The sequence below is a fragment of the Myxocyprinus asiaticus genome, chromosome 4, assembly GCF_019703515.2.
Source record: "Myxocyprinus asiaticus isolate MX2 ecotype Aquarium Trade chromosome 4, UBuf_Myxa_2, whole genome shotgun sequence".
NCBI lineage: Eukaryota > Metazoa > Chordata > Actinopteri > Cypriniformes > Catostomidae > Myxocyprinus > Myxocyprinus asiaticus.
Window position 1 is genome coordinate 54,469,469 of NC_059347.1, and position 18,785 is coordinate 54,488,253.

At 37.1% G+C, this 18,785-nt stretch overlaps 1 pseudogene; it reads right to left on the reverse strand.

Annotated features, from left to right (window-relative positions):
- Positions 1–2,752: 2,752 nt before the first annotated feature.
- Positions 2,753–12,502, reverse strand: LOC127439774 (tectonic-2-like; annotated as a pseudogene).
- Positions 12,503–18,785: the final 6,283 nt, after the last annotated feature.

Here is an 18,785-nt window from a genome sequence, read left to right on the forward strand (position 1 = left end):
CTAGATCAGGGGGTTTCAAAGTTTTTGATCCAAGGACCCCCAAATCTGATGATCCCCATTCGAGGGACACCCAGTGTGAGAAAATTACCTACCAAGATGATACTATAAAGACTTATTGTTTGCTAACTTAAACAATTGGCTTTTATTTTGTCATCGTACTCAGGCCAAAATAAATGATTAAAATATTATCTGGAAAATATTTACTTTTCATTAAGTTGGCAGTGTATCTTTCTTATGCTGAACTGTAGTAATGTTATGCTTTTGATATTAGATGAATAAACCCATAGAGAACATTTTTCAATTCAATGTAAAAATAATATATACTGTATATATATTTATTTTAAATACTTATAATGCTTTTAATGTGAAAAGTGCTATATAAATACATTTGTAATATGCAGTAAAACAATAAATATTCTTTAAAAGCAGCTTTACAAAGAATAGTTAATTACAACCCTTATTTCTTACAAATAAGATTTTTATATAATATATGAAATTATATTTTTTTATTTTTTTACCATGGCTGATAATACAAGACAAAATACAACATAATCATGATTAATCTAATGATTTCAGAATGAAATATTGATAATGTCAAGATTTGTACACTATTTTTCTTGCACCGACTTGTGGCCCCCATTATGAAAACACTTGGCCTAGATTACAGCTCTGCACACTCTGGAAATCTCTCAACCAACTTCATAAGATGACACCTGGGATGTTTGTAAAATAATTCCCACATATGCTGAACATTTGTTGTCTGGTTTTTCTTCACTTTTCAGTCCGACTTATCCATTAAAATAATTTTTATTTTTATTTATTTATTTTATTTCATACATAGGCACAATTTATATTTCTACAAAACTGATTTCAAGTATTTAATTAAGCAAGACATTATATCAATATGTAGAACTTTTAACAAATAGTGTACATGTTACTAATATAATGATATTAAAAGTAAATTAATATAAATAAATTATTTTAACAGTAAGTGCAAGAAATGATTATTGTTTATTATTATTATTATAATGAAAGCAGAAGTTAGTGGAAACTATTGCTTTTACATATAAAAATCTGTATGTACTTTTTGAATTGTGAATTCAAAATAAAAAAACTGTATTTTCATAAATAAATGTACAAATCAGAATAGAAAATAAATATATAATTACATCTTTACAGTTATTTACAATCAAATATATATATTGTGTGTACACACACACACAAACTGGCATCCAAAAATCTGGAATAATGTACAGATTTTGCTGTTTCGGAAGGAAATTGGTACTTTAATTCACAAATGTGGCATTTGACTGATCACAAAGTATAGTCAGGATAATTATAATAATTTATCACACATATACAGTGAAATTCTTTTTTTCACATATCCCAACTAAGCTGGGGTCAAAGTGCAGGGTCAGCCATGATACAGCACCTCTGGAGCAGATAGGGTCAAAGGCCTTGCTCAAGGGCCCAACAGTGGCATCTTGGTGGTGCTGGGGCTTGAACCCCTGACCTCCTGATCAGTAACCCAGAGCCTTAACCGCTGAGCCAGCGCTGCCCCACAAATTACTGGGGACATTACTGATGTAAAAAACAGCACCATCACTATTTGAAAAAAGTCATTTTTTGAAACAATCTAGACAGGCCCCATTTCCAGCAGCCATCACTCCAGCACCTTATCTTTGAGTAATCATGCTAAATTGCTAATTTGGTACTAGAAAATCAATTGCCATTATATCAAACAAGCTATTTGGTTTGTTAAATGAAGCTTAACATTGTCTTTGTGTTTGTTTTTGGGTTGCCACAATATGCAATAGTCTGGCATGTCTTATAGGTCAATATTAGGTCAAAAATGGCAAAAAAGAAACAGCTTTCTCTAGAAACTCGATCATTGTTTTGAGGAATGAAGGCTATACAATGCTTGAAATTGCCAAAAAACTGATTTCATACAAAGGTGTACACAACAGTCTTCAAAGACAAAGGACAACTGGCTCTAACAAGGACAGAAAGAGATGTGAAAGGCCAGATGTACAACTAAACAAGAGGATAAGTACATCAGAGTCTCTAGTTTGAGAAATAGATGCCTCACATGTCCTCAGCTGACAGCTTCATTGAATTCTACCCGCTCAACACCAGTTTCATGTACAACAGTAAAGAGAAGACTCAGGGGTGCAGACCTTATGGGAAGAATTGTGAAGAAAAAGCCACTTTTGAAACGAAAAACAAAAAGAAAAGGTTAGAGTGGACAAAGAGATACAGACATTGGACAACAGATAATTGGAAAAGAGTGTTATGGATCTTAACCCCATTGAGCTTTTGTGGGATCAGCTAGACTGTAAGGTGCGTGAGAAGTGCCCGACAAGACAGCCACATCTATGGCAAGTGCTACAGGAAGTGTGGGGTGAAATGTCACCTGAGTATCTGGACAAACTGACAGCTAGAATGACAAGGATCTGCAAAGCTGTCATTGCTGCACGAGGAGGATTTTTTTGATGAGAAATCTTTGAAGTAATTTAAGAAGTTCTGAATTTTTTTTTCAAATTGTAATAGTAATTTTTTACATTAATTAATGCCCTGACTATACATCTATACATTGTGATCAGTTGAATGCCACAATATATATATATATATATATATATATATATATATATATATATATATATATATATATATATATATATTTGTCTGACGATCTCTGTTCTTAATTTAAGACTATTCCTACAACGGCTAGTCTGAAAACCAAAATCCATCATATCCATCCCAATCACCCTGACGTTACACCCAAAGGAGAGTTCCTACTGCAAACTTTCTCTCTCTTACAGTGAAGCACTGTTCTGTGCTTGTCTGATTTGTCTCCATGGTGTTCCTAAAAGAGATGCAGCAATGAAGAAGAACACTAGAATGAGACCTTAAGCCAGAGCCTGGGAATATAGCTCACCTGCAAAGAGGTTAAGACACAGACATGTCAACAAATCAATATTTTCATTTAAATACACCAGAAACACAAGTGATTATCTTGTATTAATCATGCAAATTGTTCCTGACCATTTTCACACTTGTTTGTATGCAGTACTGTACTGTATTCCTGCCTCGCTCTACTAGTAACTGTAATACATTCATACTCTTACCAGTGTAGTATCTTGTGAGAGGGAAAGCCAGCTCAGGTCAGCACACATCGTTCCTGTCACAGTCAAACTCTGTGAAGTTAATACTGAACCTGCAGCAGAAATAATACTTCAATTAAACTTCACAGATTCAAACACAGATCACATGGCTTTTTAAGGTTTATGGATTAATTTCATATGTAAGCCTTTGAAACAAACAGGAATAAAAGATCAACAATTTGTGAAATGCTTAATTTTGAAAACAAAACATTTATAATAAAAAAAATTTGTATTATTCCATTTTAATCAGTGTGCGTGTGTGTGTGTGTGTGTGTGTATATATATATATATATATATATATAATCAGGGTTGGGGAGTAACAGAATACATGTAACGGGATTACGTATTTAAAATACAAAATATAAGTAACTGTATTCCACTACAGTTACAGTTTAAATCATTGGTAATTAGAATACAGTTACATTCAAAAAGTATTTTGATTACTGTAGAGATTACTTTGCATTTTATTTTCATTTGTTTCATTTAATATTTAGTCCTTTCGGATGGAAAACATTTATACATATAAATGATGCGATCCAAAGTGCATTTGAACAGTGGTGAAACACTTTCTTATGATGTGTCACATTCATATGAGCAGACAGAGAAGTAAGTTTGAAGTAAGTTTGGAGCAGAAGAAATAGAAATAAACCTTGTGTAAATTGTCAGCTTTACACTAAGCTAAAATGCTATTTCTAGCCAATTTACATGCACATGTTACCAGGCACGATCATATTTTTTTATCAAGAAAATTCACGTTGGATCTTAATTTCTTTTTTCTAGTAAGACCTTTGATATTCGCAAAAATTGTATTCTTGATAATAATTTTTGTATTGTTTTCCTGTAAAAATATCTAAAAATCCTTAAAACAAGATCAATTTGATTTATCTTGTTTTAGAAACAACACTGCATAAGATATTTAGGTTTTTCAGAGAATGTATTTTTAACATGTGTATTTTGTCTTCCTGTACTGGCAGAGTTTTTATAGTCAAAACAAGTGAAAAAATCTACCAGTGCTGAAGAAGTAATCCAAAGTATTTAGAATACGTTATTGACCTTGAGTAATCTAATGGAATACGTTACAAATTACATTTTACAGCATGTATTCTGTAATCTGTAGTGGAATACATTTCAAAAGTAACCATCCCAACCCTGTATATATGGTATATACAGTATATATTATAGTATATTAAATACTATATACTGTATATGTATATACAAATGTTTTGTTTTGTCAGTGTTTTGTGTATTTATATATGCAGTATATATAGTACAATTACCATAATTATATAATAATCAAAGTTAAAATCAAGCTGGTATGCACCTGGATCTAGGGGGTTGGGCATTAAGAGCATTCTCAGTGAAAGTTACAGAAGAGGTCACAGGGAAAGTCTGCATCATCTCTGGGCCTACACAGGGATTAGACATGCCCATATTGCACTCAATCCTCCATGTTGTTTCTTTGAAACTGAGAGCCACGCATCTAAATCTCAGAAAAAAATATTTCCAAAAAATATCAAAAGCACAAATACAAATACATCAAGCACAAACGCTGATGAAAAGACCTTCCTTGCTGTCAGGAAAGGGAGGTTATAAGAATAATTTAAGTAAATCAAAGTGCAAGGAGAAGCTAAATGAGAAGACCCTGTACCTAATCTCCACTGCCTGGAAAACCTTCTGTGGCACACCCTGCACCCTACACATGATGGCACTACTGACGTGAATATGGAGGTGTGTTGGGACAGCAGAACATTCGCCACTGCTGCCCTCTGCTGGTTGACTGGAGTTCTGCACTGAAGCTGAGATTAAAAGGAGCACGGCTAGAATATTTTCACGTTAAAATGAAGAACTGGACACAGTGGAAAGCAATTTTAAAACAGCTTAATATATTATAGAAAATTATGTGTTTTTGTGCTTTGTCTGTTTGCTTAATAGAAATGTTGACCCAGTCACCAAGTTTGGAAAAATCTGGCTTCCCTGTTCCGGAGACCAGAGTTGCAGACACTAATCCAGCTAAAACAGCATGCAGTGTGAAATTACAGTCAAAACAGGTATGTCATGTTAAATTGTGCTGTAGTATTGAGTAATATATTGAGCTTAGAACTGTTTTATGCTGCACAATACTGCTGTGCAATGGCAGTAACTACAGCAACACTTGAAATTAGAAAAATGGCTTCAAAGTACTTGAGTTTGCCTCAGTTTTAGTGTGGATTTTTGTATTTACTGCAAGTTTCACATTCCTTTTTTTTTTTTTTTTTTTTTTTGTGTGTGTGAATCTGAGCATACTGTAGGTGAGCTGAACCTGTCTGTCACAGGATAGATCATGGTCTAGACTTTAGTGGACCTCATTTTGATTACAGCTCAGTTTTGGCAAAATGTGTAGTTGCCTCTGCATGACAGTATAGTGCTGTGCAAACATCCACACTTTGAGCTTCAGCTGTTCACAGGTCAAGAGATAGACATTGAATAGGACATGTCCCCTCCAATATTTTGATTACTACTTGACAATATAGGGGTTTTTCCAATGGTTGATTCTTATATGATTCTATTTGGTTCTAATTGCCTTCAACAGTTTCACTCACCAGAGCTGACTGCACTATGTCAGTTTCATCAGTCTCACAGGATTCAGGCAGCCTGATGTAGAGTTGATCCCAAACAGAACTGGTCTCAGATCAGCAGTGGAGCACAGCCCTTCTCCACCTGTAGACGGCACAGCACAGGATCTGGCCCACTTTCACCTGAAATGCTGGTAATGGTGATTTTTCAACTGGGCTCTCTGTATAACTCCTGCATCAGAGTCCAAAATCCCACCAAGCACTGGCTTCTTGGACTAACCTGGACAAAGTAGGTCAATTAGGAAAACAAAAAATTAACACATGAAAAACAACTTTGCACAAATCTGATTTGCTTAAGTTCTAAATATAACGATCCTCAACATCTGAAGCTAATGTACAGTACTATGAGAGTGGCTATAACCTCGATTGCCAGAATATGACTGAGATGATTCATTTCCATTTACAAACACTACAGAATATCTACTGGTCAATAGTAAAGAGTAAAGAGTAAAGAGTAAAGCAAGGCCAGAACAAAATTATCACAGTGTTGTGAGACCAATTAAATAAAAACAATTACACCAGGTGAAAGATCACACTCAATGTCCATTATGTTTACAATGTTACTAAGAGAGAATTTATAGCATTGCATAATATATAACAGCATACAGTATTACTAATTTATGATATAAAATATGGAAGGAATAATCTAAAATCAGCCAGTCATTATCGCAAAATTAACCCAACGAGGAGTGGACTGTAGATTATACCACTTATTACGTGGCTACTAACTGATTAAATGGACATGAAATAATGATCTGAGTTGAAATTATGTTATTATGTGAGAAGAAAGAGACCGTGGATTCTCCAGAAATAGCTGAATTCCTCCTCCGGTTTGCGTCAGAGTTCTGTTGGTGTTTATATTGTAAAAATGACTGTCTAACTGCTCATTATCCAGCTTATTATATGACTACTTGCCAAAAAAATTAATGAACATGAAGGGCTCTATTTTCATAAGCACACAAGGCACAGTGCTACACGCAAAGACTGTGCACTACATCTTGTCCAATTTGTACAGTTTCCATGCCGTGGGTGGTAGTGTTTGTGCTATCTGTGGGTCTATGCATGCAAACTGTGGGTGTATTGTATGTTAATGAAGTGGCGCAAAGCGCAATTTGCTATTTCCTGAGGAACAGGTCACTGCACTAAGACGTCTAAATTCAGTTCCTACATTTGCAGTTTAGAGATTCCACCAGATGGTAATAAAGTTTATGTTCAAATTCTGAAAATATAGTGGAACATCAAATTATGTCCCTGACAATCGCCGTTTTATGAAACAAAAATGTATTAGATTTGTGTTAAACTATCTATAGGTCATGGTTTATTTTTCTATTATTATTATATTTATATTTACAATTGTATTTATGATATCATTTGTACTGGTATTTTTTCACCTGTTGTCTTAGAGTGATTTTTATGTCACTGCAAAAGGTGCCGGTAAAAGTAGTCGGAGAGGATAAAATGTTTGGATATTGAATGATTTTAATGACTACTTCATTATTTTGATTATATTTTCATTTCATTTGAGGTGTAATTTAAATGTAGAAATATTTTTGGTTTAATTTTTTACCAAAACTTCATGGCCATGCCCATTGACTTTGCACTTATGACTTAAAGCATATCGCTGCGCTTCGCGCTAGCGCTTTTCAAACACAGCCCAAAATATTGATATGAGTTATTAGCTTAATTGTAAAGTCACAGAGTGATACGAGAAGTAGGAAAGATGATTCACAATACCCGGATCAAAAATATCAATGTGCGGTCATTATTCAGAAATACCAGATCGCTGGACGCGCAGTTAACCAATCAGAATATATTCCATATAGCAGTGTAATAAAATATAATAATGTATGATATATAATAATCTAGCATATTATTATCATGAAAAATATGAAATATATTAATTTTATGTATAGTGTGTAATTTCTGAAACACCAGCAGCACCAAATGGAAAGGCAAAGTAATGAATTTTTCCAAACATATGGCCTGTTGCTCTGACCCCCATCATCAGCAAATGCTTTGAGAGACTAATCAGAGATTACATCTGCTCTGTGCTGCCTCCCTCACCGGACCCATTGCAGTTTGCTTACCGCATCAACCACTCCACTGATGATGCCATTGCATCTACACTACACACTGCTCTCTCCCACCTGGAAAAAAGGAACACTTATGTGGGAATGCTGTTTGTAGACTACAGCTCAGCATTCAACACCATAGTGCCCTCCAAGCTTGATGTGAAACTCCGGGCTCTATTTTCTTCAGATCACAACTTATTTCATTGCCACTGTGGGCTTCTGTATGTTTGGAAACTGTTTCATTATTTCAGCTATTCTGATTGGTGCTGCAAGTGGCACAGGAATTATACACTTCACTTTTAAAGTTACTATTTGCAAGTAGCAATTGTACTAATTCATATTGAAATATAATTGCTGAAAAGTTTATGCAACTGACCAGATGTGATCTCAGAAACATTTGACAGAAATACGCCAAGGTTACTGGCAACTTCATCCAAAACATTGACTGTGACCACACCTGGAAAGAATGCAAACTTTAAGCACTCACACAGATGCATATATGCATGCATACACATGGAGGAAACAAGATCATTCACATGCACCACATATTGGAAACATTTCATTGAGGTTACACTTATAATTAGCCTCCCAATTTCCCACAGTATTTGACAAAAAAATCTTGAAACCCTATTGTTGCATTATAAAAGCCAATTAAATTAGGTGTCTACCTCCCGGTCCATCCTTGATGTCCTCCCTCAGGTTGACTGATGGTGATGGACAAGACTGCAGCCTCCTCACGCACTGAGACTCAACGTTTTCCAAATATGCCACTGAAACGTTTTCAACACACTGGCCTAGTCTACAGTTCTGCACTGAGAAAAGATAAAAACATGAGTGTGGTAAAAATATATTCACACCTCATGCAATGAGATGCATATGTAAAATTAGAATACAAGCAAAATGACAATGATTCAATGTGTGATTTGCATAGACAGAATACATTCATAAATTAATGGATGCATACACCAGTGATGTAATGTAACCTGTGGTATTTTGAAGTACTGGTCAGCTATAGTGAAGACTGGATTCCCCTGGTGGTAGTTAATGGGAGGTACAGGAGTTGTCACCTGCTGAGCTTTGAATGCTGGACTGGACTTAGGAGTGCTGCAAAGACCCATGCAGATTTAGAAAATGACCAAGTGCATTTTTGAAAAACAATAATACATGAAAATCATTAGCGACAAGTAAAGAAAACTGAAACTGTTTAGAAGATAAGGCTCAGAGAAAGAGGAACGAGTCCCTTATATCTTCCTTACACTGTTGCACCATTGTAGAAAAGTCCCAGAAATGCGTTGTTGTCAGATGGCGAGGTAACACAGAGGAAGTGGGAACTAGTCAGGGACATTTTCAGAAGAATGCGCTGAGCACTGATAGTCTGGAACAGGACTGAAACTTCCCCTAAAAGGTCCAGGAAGACACCGAGTTGCAAACAGTCCCAGCACCTCTTGGGTGAAGTCCTTAAAAGAGAAATTTCACAAACAGCAATAAACTTAACTTTTAGATCAACACATTCTCACACAGGGATCAATGGATACCACAAACTGATATACACAAACAGACCTTAAACTGTCCACATACCTTGATTAAGTATATTTACTGAAAAATAAATTTGCCCAATTCCCAATGTGCTCTAAGTCCTCGTGGTGGTGTAGTGACTCGCCTCAATCCGGGTGGCGGAGGACGAATCTCAGTGGCCTCCACGTCTGAGACCGTCAATCTGTGCATTTTATCACGTGGCTTGTTGATCACGGAAATATAGCATGCGTGGAGGCTTCACTCTATTCTCTGTGGCATCCACGCACAGCTCACCACGCATCCCACCGAGAGTGAGAACCACATTATATTCATATATACCATCTCAAAGAATGATTACCATATTCACACACTCAGTAATTGAGATAATAAAAAAACACCTTAAAGTGCTACCATGTACAAAAAGTTCCCATATATGTTGGGCACTTATTGGCTGCTTTTCTTCATTATTTGGTCCAAGTCATCAATTTCAAAAACTTTTTTTTATTTTTTTTATTACATTTTAGTTTTATAATTAAATAAATTAATATGGTGGCACAATTATATTTTTGTCTACAAAACTAATTTCAAAGATTTAAGCATACGCCTTCAGATCAAAAGATTTTTAAGATCATGAGGAACATTTCAGTCAAGTGTTTCAAAACTTTTGACTGGTAGTGTAAGTGATATAAACTAAAACAATTTAATGATAGCAAATCAGATGTACATGGTAAAAGTATTGTTTTTAATAAAAAAAAATATATATATATATATTAACTGAAAATTCATTTTATTTTTGAAATTTTTGCATTATCAATTTGGAGATGTGAAATGTGCATTATCTACAGGACTTTACTATGCTGTAAGTAGATTTTGGAATTGACACATGGGAAAGCTAACACTACTGTTAATCGGCCAAGAGGGTATGGTTATGGACCGTTTGCAATAATCTCAAATGGCCAAATATCCAAAAAATGTTATCAGCCTGGCCAATATATTGACCTATCACAAGCAAGAACCATGTTAATACCACCAGGTTTTACTACAGCATTCCATATTTTGTGACATAAAAAAAGACACTAACCAGACGGGGGTTTGCTCGGGACAATCTGGGCATAAACCTGGGTTTGTACAAAAAGTTAGGCTTTAGGCTTTTCATCCGCACATGCAGACACCCGGAGAATATCTTGCAGACACAGCGGGTCAGGGCAGCAGTCAGAGGCAACTATATCATTCCCACATAGCTGCTAACTGCGGTTCAAACTCAGCCGTACCAGGAGGGCATTCTAGAGGAGAGAATGGATTAGTGATCAACAGTGTTGCTAAGTTTTTCCCATTGTATTAATCTGGACATTTCAATAATTACAATGCAATGTTGTTTTCTTTCTGTTTAGTTGTGGGGTCCTTGGGTGTATGCGTTTTGGGGTGTGTGTGTGTGTGTGGTTTTAAAACACTTCAACAAACTCATGCATGGGCTAAACAAAGCAGCACTGAATTAACTGTATATCATTCAGCACAAGGAGGAATCTCCAGATTTATACATTGGTGAAACTATGCAACCGCTTTAAAAGAGACTCTGCTTGAGACAATTCCCTTTTGCCTCAAGCAGGGATAAAAGGGATAGTTCACCTAAAAATGAAAATTCTCTCATCATTTACTCACCCTAATGCCATCCCAGATGTGTATGACTATCTTCTTCTGCAGAACACAAATGAAGGTTTTTAGAAGAATTTCTCAGCTCTGTTGGTCCATACAAAGCTCTAAAAAGCGCATAATGGCAGCATTAATCCATACGACTCCATGGATTAATCCATATCTTCTGAAGCGTTATGATGTGTTGAGAAACAGATCAATATTTAAATCCTTTTTTACTATAAATTATCCTCCCTGCCTAGTATGTGGTGATATGCACGAAGAAAGCGGCCCACCAAAAACCAAAGAAGAATGTGAAAATGATTCTTATGGATTACTTTTATGCTGCCATTATATGCTTATTGGAAGTTCTTCTTTCTACAGCAGAAGAAACTCATACACATATGATGATATGGCATGAGGGTGAGTAAATGAGGAGAGTGAGAATTTTAAATTTGGGGTGAACTATCCCTTTAGTAATCTCAATTCAGGACACAAATGAAGATTTGTAGAATATCTCAGCTCTGTATTCAATGCAGGTGAATGGTGACCAAAACTTTGAAGCTCTAAAAAGGAGATAAAGTCAGCATAAAGGTAATCCATATGACTCCAGTGGTTCAATCAATGTTTTCTGAAGCGATCCAGTTGGTTTTGGTTGAGAACAGATCAAAATATAATTCCTTTTTCACTGTACATCTTGCCATTGCAGTCTCTAGGCACGATCATGATTTCAAGCTCAGTTACACTTCCTGGTGCTTGATGCATACGCAGAGCGCTAGATGGAGCTTCAGGAAGTGCAATCATGCTTGAAATCATGATCGCCAAGAAGACTGCTGTCAAGATGTACAGCGAAAAAGGAGTTACATTTTGGTCTGTTCTCACCCAAAACCAACTGAATCACTTTATAAGGCATTAGCTGCTTTTCCACTGTCGGGCCGAATGGTTCTGAGCACGGTACAGAACGATTACAGTAGCATTTCCACTTAAGCACAGTTCGTCACGGCACGATTATAAACCATTCTTGGCATGTAATTCTCGGCACGGTTAGCTAACCATACTTAACCGTTCTCAACAGTCCTGGTAGAATAGCTTTAGTACATGTCGACTCACGATTGTCAATTTGCCAGCACAACTTATGGTGCATTTAGTTTCTCATTTTGTTTCTAGCTTGTAGCATTGTAGCCTACATTTATTTTTCTACATGCCTTTTTCCTCAGGGAAGTAGATTACTAGCTCATTAAAACTTAAAATGTATCAATGTATTCTCTTATATTTCATATAATACTTTTATAATATTTTGTCAATAAATATCCTTTTTAACTAGTTTGGGAACTCTTACTTTTGTGTGTTTGTGTCCGGGGGCATACACAAGCCCTCAGCAAATGATGATAAACCTCTCACCTTTTTCTCTTTGCGTTCCTTTTTGCGACATGGGCCGTGTCTTTCCTGTGTAGCAGAGTAAACCATAAAAAAGCAGTTCTAAAACCTGGAATATACGATCATCCTCCATAACGCACTCACTCCAATGTTTATCTTTCACGCCGTCGTCAAAAGACAAATCTGCTAAGAACATTCTCCTGATTTCACCACACCACAGTGGCCAAAAAAAGCGTAACTGCACCAACTGACCCGGATCAACACGGTTTTGTGATGAGAACTGTTTGGCACGATGGTGGGAAGGCGGCTATTGATTTAACCACTGGAGTTTGATGGATTATGTTTTTGCTGACTTGATCTGCTTTTTAGAGCTTCAAATGCCTGGTCACCATTTACTTGCATTGTATGGACCTTCAGATCTGAGATATTCTTCTAAAAATCTTTGTTTGTGTTCTGCAAAGAAAGAAAGTCATTCACATCTGGGATGGCATGAGGGTGAGTAAATGAAATAATTTTCATTTTTGGGTGATCTAACCCTTTAAGGGTTCATCTGTGAAAAGAAAAATTGTTTCCACCAATAAAATACAATGTTATCCCTTCCTATGGGTGTTACAATAAAATTGTCTCTTTAGGCAAATCACTAGATTTGACTGTGGCTCATATGGCAAAAATACTTCCCAAATTTAATTTCTCAGCAATTCTCATAATGTGACAAAAGAAAAGTGACTGCACTTTATTTTCTTAAATTCAAGACAACCTGATATCATAGAGCACTTGATTTTTTAGGCTTGTTCCTTATAAGACACTTCCTTAAACAGCAACTTACAAGAAAGTGCCCGTATCACATCAGTGGAAATTACTAGAAAAAGTACCTGTAGTAATGTTTGTTTCATTACTGTCTCTCTGAAAGTATTATGCTCTAAATGAATCTCTAAACCAACAGCCTCATTTATATAATAGAGTTCATAAAGAGGGGTCACGTGACGTCATGCGAGAAGCACTTTGCTGGTTTTTTGATTATTTTCATGTTATAACTGGTGAGATTCGACACACCCAGTTACATATTTGCTCTTTGAGGTAACCATGGCAAAGAAGTCAAAATCCTCAGATTCTGGAGACATTAAAAGACACTTAGGTGCTCAAGCTGAAACCTCTGATGGCCCTGCGAGCCGGGGACTCGATTTGGATGGCACGTCGGGAGAAGAAATCCAGCGTCAACTGTCCAACATCTCGGTGATGCTGACGAAGGTTGTTGCTGATTTGGAGGATCTCGCTGTAATACGTCGATTGATTACGCCGATGGTAACAAAATTCGGTCACAAGAGTGACAGATGTTGAGAAACGAATCGATTATCTGGAGTCTTCAGAAAGGGAATTATCCGCTAATCCGCCCGCGTACAAAACAGACTTGGAATGCATTTTGGAAAAACTGGAATATCTCGAAAATAGGAATCGAAGGAACAATATTCGAATTGTTGGAATTCCTGAGCATGAAGAGGGCAGAGATATGGTGAAATTCCTGGATGAGCTCTTCCCGAGTCTACTCGACATAACAGGCCATAAACTGGAAATCGAGCGAGCTCACATATCGCAGATCTGCTGAGGGAGACAGGCCCCGATCAATTCTGGCCAAATTTCTGAGATCATCCGATAAAGATCTTGTGTAACGTGAGGCGAGGAGCAAAGGAAAGCTTTCTTGGAAGAATCACAATATTTTCTTGTTCCCGGATTTTCAAATTTGTCAAGAGAGAAACGCGATCGGTTCAAGGAATGTAAGAAACTCTTACATCTACGGAAGATCGCTTTTGAACTGATGTTTCCGGCCAAACTGAGAATAGACACCAAGGACGGCAGCAAAGTATTTTTATGCCCCAAAAAGGCACTGGCCTTCATACAAACTATGGGTGAGTAAACCATTGGGCATTCCTTATGTGAGTGGACTGACTCGCAGTTCAGTGTCTCTACTGTCTAAGGAAGCTGGGCACCATTTTTTGTTTCTTTCTACGTTGGCTCCGCCTAGTGGCTGGAGTTTGTTTTGTGGCATGACACTCCAAGAAAATTTTGCATTGATGGAATATCACATTAACACTGAAGTTCCCAGCCAGATTGAGAATGGACACTATGGATGACCGCAAAATATCTACATGCTCACATAAAGAACATCTTTTATAAAGTTGATGGACTGAGTAAGTCATGGTGTATTTTTTTTATGCGGCCTCCAAGTGAATTTGACTCTTGATTATTAAATTGTTTTGTTGAATAATACTGCTTCGGGTCAGCTGTGGTTGATTCTGATCGTTCTTTGTGCTTATGCCTCCTGTTGGCTGGAGTTTATTTTTGTGGAGTATTTTTAAGGGACATTAGAATGATTACATCATCTGCCGCACTCATAACAGCCGGCTCACTGAACAATTGTTTGTCTGTCTGAGGAAACTGAACGGCTTTATATCAGCTGGAGTTTGTTTTGTGGAGGAACACACCTTCGAGACAGTTCTGTGAATGAATCTACATGTTCTTTGTGTTTATTCTGCCTGTTTTACAAAGTATTTTCTGTTATGTAATTTTGCCTCACAAAATTTGTGCAGAAGCACCGGACTTGAGCAATCTGATGGCAAAGTTGTCACGGGGGCTCTCGTAGCAGTACATGGAGTTTAGAGGGATTGTTGGCGATGTCGTGCGCGGGGTTCATTCGCAAGTTTTTCTTTTTTCTGTTTGTTTTGTTCGGGGAGAAGTTTGATTGTTGCATTAATGGGGAATGTGGTCTGTAATATCTTGCTTTTGACACACAATTTATTTTTTTATTATAGCAATATGTCAAATGTTAGTATGAGTGGATTATCTCTCTCCACTTGGAATGTGAATGGATCGGGGCACCCCATAAAAAGAAGGAAGGTTATTTATTTTCTTAAGTGTAAGAAATATGATATGGTCTTTCTTCAAAAAACACATCTTTCCCCACAGGAAGCTGAAAGATTTGGGAAGATATGGGGTGGACATGTTTTCTTTAGTGTTGGTTCAAGTAAGAGTAGGGGAGTCATTATACTGATAAATAAACATCTACAATTCAAATTTCTCAAACAGATTAAAGATAAAATAGGAAGAGTCATTATTGTTTTAGCAGACATTCAGGGGCAAAGGTTGATTTTGGCTAATATTTACACACCTAATGCTGATGATCAGGGCTTTTTTAATAGATCTTGAAAGGATGTTGCAAACTGCTTGCACCACTCATGATATAATATTGGGAGGAGACTTTAATTTATTGATGGACTCAATCCTTGATCATAGTGAAGCAAAAGTGTGTAAGCCCCCTAGAGCAACATTGACGCTTCACAGGATGTGTAAAAATCTTGGTCTTGCAGATATCTTTTGAACCCATCTGGTAGGGACTATACATTTTATTCATCAGTCCATAAGATTTATTCTAGAATAGATTTTTTTTTATATCTAAATCCCTCATTTAATCTGTTGTTGACTGCTCAGTTGGAAACATCTTAGTCTCAGATCACGCCCTGGTGAGTTTAGAGATGTTGCCACATACAGAGAAAAATAAATCATATAGTTGGTGCTTTAATGTATCCCTTTTGCAAAATCCTGATTTCCAACAAATGTTAAAGACTAAAATCAATGTTTATATGGAGACCAATGTTTATATGGAGACCAATGATATGCCTCATTCACCAAAAAATCCAAAGCACGTGAACTCGTGGAGTAAGAAGGGAATATTAAAAGTGCAGAGGCAGAGCTGAAGCGCCGAATGTCGTCTGATGGCCTCAGAGAACTGACCCAGTTGAAATACAGATATAATACTATTTTGTCATGGAAAGTGGAGTTTTTGTTATTCAGGGCAAGACAGTCATATTTTGAGTCGGGGAAAAAGCAGGGAAGCTTCTGGCAATATATATAAAACAGAGAGTGTCTTTTTCTACCATTCCCTCAGTGAAATCTGCTGGTGGTGAAATTTTTACCTCAGCCATTGATAATAATAATGCTTTTAAAGAATTCTATATTGATCTCTATAGTTCCAAGTCTTCATCTACTGATGAAAATATTAGAAACTTTGTGGAAACATTAGAACTCCCTAAATTGACGACTGAGCAAAAAAATTCTCTTGATTCTGAAATAACCTTGGAGGAGCTTGACGAGGTAAAACACCGGGGCCAGACGGTTTTGCAGCTGAATTTTTTAGATCTTATGCTACAGAATTGGCTCCACTTTTGTTAGAAGTTTATATGGAATCATTAAAGAATGGAAAGCTTCCACCAAGCATGACGCAAGCCTGGATCAGTCTAATTCTTAAAAGGGACAAAGCTCCAAGTGAGTGTAAGAGTTACCGTCCAATTTCCCTGATCCAGCTAGATGTAAAAATTTTGTCAAAAATTTTGGCTAACCGATTAAGTAAAGTTATGACATCTCTTATACATATAGATCAGGTAGGGTTTATTAGGGGCCACAGCTCTTCTGACAACATTAGGCGTTTCATCAATATCATGTGGTCAGTGGCGAATGATCAGTCTCCGGTCGCTGCCATCTCACTTGATGCCGAAAAGGCATTTGAAATGGTAGAATGGGATTATCTTTTTAAGATTTTGGAAATATATGGGTTCGGGAGTACATTTATTGGTTGGATTAAGTTACTTTATAGACACCCTGTAGCGGTGGTACAATCAAATTGATTAATTTCAGATTATTTTACTTTGAATAGGGGCACTCGGCAGGGTTGCCCTCTTTCCCCATTATTGTTCTGTCTTGCCCTGGAAACATTAGCAGCCACGATAAGAAAGGAGGAGGATTTTCCAGGGGTAGTGGTGGGAGGTATGGCGCATAAACTTTTGCTTTATGCAGATGATATTTTATTATTCGTCTCCGACCCTACTACATCTATGCCTTGCCTCCACAGAATTAGTAATTAATTTTCTAAGTTTTCAGGATACAAAGTCAATTGGTCTAAATCTGAAACTTTGGCTTTGACAGCTTACTGCCTAGTAATGGCTTTCCAGCCGGGCGCTTTCCAGTGGCCCAAACAGGGCATGAAGTATTTGGGCATTTTATTCCCAGCAAAATTGTGTGATTTAGTTAGAGTTAATTTTGACCCCTTAATAAAACGGTTTTCGAGCGATGTGGACAGGTGGGCTTCATTACATTTATCTATGATTGGGAAAGTTAATGTTATTAAAATGTCCAAAATTCAATTACTTGCTGCAGTCTGTCCCTATAGATGTCCCCCTGTCTTATTTCAAGCAATTTGATAGCATAGCGAAGTCCTTCATTTGGAATGGTAAGCGTCCCAAATAATATTTCAATATGTTCCATAGGTTGATTGACAAAGGTGGGCTAGGCCTACCCAAGATCTTATTTTATTATTATGCATTTGGTCTCAGACATTTAGCTCATTGGTCGCTTCCACCTGAGAGAGCCCCTCCCTGGTTCTGTACAGAACAGGAAGCTCTTGCCCCTATTTCACCATTGCAGAGCCTTTCTATCCAATTAATCAGAGAAGTTAAGTTACATCCTGTTATCTCGCATTTGAACTCGGTATGGACAAAAGTATCCAGACTGTTTAATTCGGACATTTTTTTAAATGTTGCCTCTTGCATATGACTGAACCCCAAATTATGCATCAACAAGTCTCCTTTTTGCTGGTCAGAGTGGATTTGGAGGGGGGTTACTACACTCTGTGACCTATATGAGAGTGGAGTGTTGAGATCCTTTGAAAATTTGGTTCAAATTTTTGGGATTCCCAGATCTCAGTTCTATTTACAGTTGCGCCACCTGCTCTGTACTGTTTTTGGGAGCGGTTTACACCCTCCTAAAGCGGCAGATACTCTGGGAGTGGTGATTACTGCTTTTGGAAAAGGTCATGAGGCATCAGTGTATTACTCCCTGCTAATTCAGAGTCTGGGGGACAAAACTTCAGCTTCTCTTAAGAGATTATGGGAGAAAGATCTAAACTTGGTATTGGAGGAGGGAGTGTGGGCTAGGATTCTAAAAAACGTCAAATCTGCATCTAGAGATGCAAGGGTTCGCCTTATGCAATTTAAGATTTTACATAGAGTCTATTGGACCCTCTCTATATTGCATAGGCTTGGTCTTGAAGACACACCCACCTGCTGGCGATGTCAGTCAGAAGATGGAGACACAACCCATGTCTTTTGGGGATGTGTTAAGATTCAAGAGTTCTGGTTGAGGATTCAGAGTTTTATGTGCAAGGTTTTGGCCTCTCAAATTTTATTCTGCCCCAGACTCTGTATCCTAGGAGATGGGGCAGTCATTAATTTGGAGAATAAGCATGTGAAAAACTGGGTCCTAATTAGTATTATGATTGCCAGACAGATTATTTTAAGGAACTGGAAGTCGGATGGAGCGCCCCCATTTCAGGAGTGGTGTTCAGAGGTGGCCAGAGTGGCAGCTCTTGA